Raw genomic sequence first — 4,139 nt, forward strand, 5'->3', positions numbered from 1 at the left:
GCCATTCTCCTGCCTCAGCCTCCCAAGTAGCTGGGATTGCAGGTGCCTGCCACCACGCCTCGCTAATTTTTGTATTTTATTAGAGATGGGGTTTCACCTTGTTGGCCAGGCTGGTCTCAAACTCCTGATCTCAAGTGATCCACCCGTATTGGCCTCCCAAAGTGCTGGGATTACAGGCGTGAGCCACTGCACCTGGCCTAGAAAAGGTTTGTTTTTTGTTTTTTTTTTTTAAATAAATGTTATCACATAAACTTGTATCTTATTTTGCAAATCAAGATAAAAGTGACTTAGCAATCCTTGAAAGAAAGGACTTTGGCTCATAGGAATAACATAGATTCTAAAGTCAGACCAGGGTTCAAATCCTGATTCTACCATTTACTAGCTATGTGACTTTGGGGAAGCTATAGAACTTCCCTGACCTTCTATTCTCTTGTTGGGAAATTGGGAGTGACAATATATCTATGTTATAAGGTTACTACAGTAAGTCCATGACCTCTAGCTGGTACTTAATACGTAGTAGCAATTATTTGATACAGGTTTGTTTTTTCCATGGCACAGCACCCAACTCAGCACTCTGTACAAAAATATGTAATCAGTAAATGTTTAGTGAGATGAAAAATTAACATTTGTTTTATATTTTCTTCTTCGGGTTGTTTTATTGACTGCTATAATATATGGCCTAACAGTGATCATCCAGGTGAAGTAAATTGGTGGACAATTTGTAAGCTGTCATATTTTCAAAACCTATCTATCATCTGGAAAAGATTCATGAATTCAAATTAACCGAAAGGTCATTGTCTTCACTACCTCACTGATGAATATTCTAGCAGTCAATTCTAGCAGGAAATGGTGTAAATTTCCTCCTTGATCTTTACTGTGCTGTATGTGTGTTATCTTATGCCAAATACTCCACACAGGCGAGTGTATTGCTTTCCATAGTAAATGTTCTTGAGGAAAACAGCAAATTACAAAGTTAATTGGTGAGTCTTCCCATTAAGCATATCACTTTATGGTTACTCTGTCAGGGAAACATTTGATGAATCAAAAAGAGCCTCCTTGTGAACTAAAAGTATCCTAAGTTTAACCTTGCACTAAGAAGAGCTAGGAGGGCTTTCTTAATACATTTCACAAACACAAGTGAGCTTCCACTGTGTGCAAGGAATTGTACTGGGGCTATGGAGTTTAAAAGATATATAAGGCCAGGCGCGGTGGCTCACACCTCTAATCCCACATTTTGGGAGGCCAAGGTAGACAGATCACGAGGTCAAGGGTTCAAGACCAGCCTGACCAACATGGTGAAACGCCATCTCCACTAAAAGTACAAATAAATAAATAAATAATATATAAGAGCTCTTCTCTACCTTCAAAGGGTTTTGTGCCAAAGAAGGACACAAAAAATAACTATGATAATGGGTGGCTAAAGGTAGGTTGCTATGGTTTGGGTCTGCTTTGTGCTAATGAAAACTCACGTTGAAATGTAATCCCCAGCATGGTAGTATTGGAAGATGAGGCCTCGTGGGTGGTGTTTGAATCATGGAGCAAATCTTTCATGAATGGCTTGGTGCCTTTCTCAAGGTGGTGAGTGAGTTCTTGCTCTGGTGAGACTGGATTAGTTCTTGTGGGAATGAATTAGTCCCCACCAGAGTAGGTTGTCATAAAGCCAGGATGCCACTTAGGTTCTCGCTCTTCACATAGCGACACTTCCCCTTTGGCCCTCTCTTACATGTTTTGACCTAGCATGTGGCCCTTACTAGAAGCTGAACACATGCCTGTGCCATGCTTCTGAGACTTCCCAGCCTGCAAAACTGGGAGCTAAATAAATCTCTTTTCTTTATGAATTACTCAGTCTTGGGCATTCTGTTATAGCAACACAAAATGAACTAAGAGAGGTACAACCTGCTTTGGGTACTTGAATGCTGGAGAGATTAATTTCTGTCGGAGAGAATATGAAAACTCCAGGAGGAAATGCAACCTAGCTTTAATTCCTGATACAGACTGAGACCTCCTTAAGCTCTATTGGCTACTGAAGGTAGCAAATCTTCTCTAAATCTTATATCTGCCTTCGGTAGAATTATTGATACTTTGGTGACTTTGCAAACAAAGCTGATCTTCACCCCTGACATAACTTCAGCAAATAGTGCCTTTTTCTTAAGCTTCCTCTTTACCTCCCTTCTACAGGTTGACACTCTTGAGGAGAACAATCTGAAATATACCAGCCTACTTGGTTCCTGATTAAAGTACAATTGTGGTATGTGTATCTTGTAATTTTTAAGGGTACCATGGAATGATTTGGCTCTCTCTTCCTAACAACTTATTTCGCTTCATAAAATATCAAATGTATCAATAAAACAAATTTCAAAATGAAAAAAATACAAGTTGTGTTAAAATATGAATATTTATGAAATATGTAAAACCAAGCACTTATAAACGCTGCATTTTAAATGCTCCTTTGGAGGATTTTTCTGGAAGATAGGTAAGTGAAGCCTTCTTAAAATAAATGTTTAATGAAGTTTGGAATCAAGACCCCTTCTTCTTTGTTTCCTAGTAAATCTCCCTCTAGTAAGCATAGGCATTCATAATTAGGGTCATCTGCCTTGAATTTTTTTCTCTGCTGATTTGTTGTGGATAAATGCTTCTAAAAACCTCTGAAAGGCAAATGCTAGTGGGAGGCAGTTTCCATGGTGACTTCAGGGTTTGTATTGTTTTTAGACATCATAAATATGGGGGCTGTTTTTGCTTGTTACTGTGCAGATCTTACTCATGGTACGAAAGGTCATAGGGGGCCGGGCGTGGTGGCTCAAGCCTGTAATCCCAGCACTTTGGGAGGCCGAGACGGGCGGATCACAAGGTCAGGAGATCGAGACCATCCTGGCTAACACGGTGAAACCCCATCTCTACTAAAAATACAAAAACTAGCCGGGCGAGGTGGCGGGCGCCTGTAGTCCCAGCTACTCCGGAGGCTGAGCCAGGAGAATGGCGTAAACCCGGGAGGCGGAGCTTGCAGTGAGCTGAGATCTGGCCACTGCACTCCAGTCCGGGCGAAAAAAAAAAAAAAAAAAAAGAAAGGTCATAGGGTAGAAGGTGAGAACAGTGTACCCAGCCCAGAACTGACTGTCTGATGGTGTTCATTTAGAATCTTTGTATCTCTCATGTCTACGTGTCTAACTGTATCATTTGATGCTGAATCTAATCTTGAATGGAAATGCAACCAGATACCCCGGTGAAGCCTACCAGGGAGATATGCAGGCAGCATACACAAATGGAGTTGGGGGAAGGTTTGTCGTCACAAGTGAATAAAAGTTGATGGTTACCTTAATAAAACAGAAAATATATCACTTGCTTTCTGGACAAACTCATTCTCTCTCTAAGCAAAGCTATTTCTATGTTGTGTAAAAGTAGGAAGAAGCAGCTATTGCTTCCTTCAAAGTCAAATTTAGATACATTTCCCTTTACTATCATAACACACATACTTATAAAACGTTAATATTAAGAGAATGAGAGACTGCATGTTATACAATATCTGCAATAACTTCATTTAAATTATGACAAAGACTTCCAGATAATATGCTCTTATAGAGTTTAAATCTCTATTTTTTTTCCTTCAAATGTTACCTGGCAACTTGTAAAGAATTTAACCCTACCCAAAGTAATGTCTGGTCTTTGCCCCTGACTCCTGGGACTCTCTCAGGCCCTGGAATACCCTACCTGACAAAAGTGTCTTTGTTTGTCTGGGGACTGTGGGCCACATTTGATAGTTTAGTAATGTAATTTATGGTGGGGGCTTTGGGTCATGCAGTATCACAGGAGCTGGACCTCTAGAGGAGCTGGAGACTGAAATCAGCCACAAGAGTAGACAGATAGGTCTGTATGACTCAGCCCCAGTAAAAACTCTGGACATCAAGGCTCAGGCAAGCTTCCCTGGTTGGCAATGTTCTGTGTGTATTGCCACACATTGTTGTCAGGAAAGTTAGCACTGTCTACAACTCCACTGAGAAAGGACAACTGGAAGCTCCACATGTGGAAATTTCCTGGTGTCTGCCCCATGCATCTCTTCCCTTGGCTGATTTTAATCTGTATTCTTTCACTGTAATTAACCATGAGTATAACTACTTCCAGTGAGTTCTGTGAGTCCTGTTAGC

This window comes from Colobus angolensis, unplaced genomic scaffold (genome assembly GCF_000951035.1).
Source record: "Colobus angolensis palliatus isolate OR3802 unplaced genomic scaffold, Cang.pa_1.0 Scaffold176, whole genome shotgun sequence".
Classification (NCBI taxonomy): Eukaryota; Metazoa; Chordata; class Mammalia; order Primates; family Cercopithecidae; genus Colobus; species Colobus angolensis.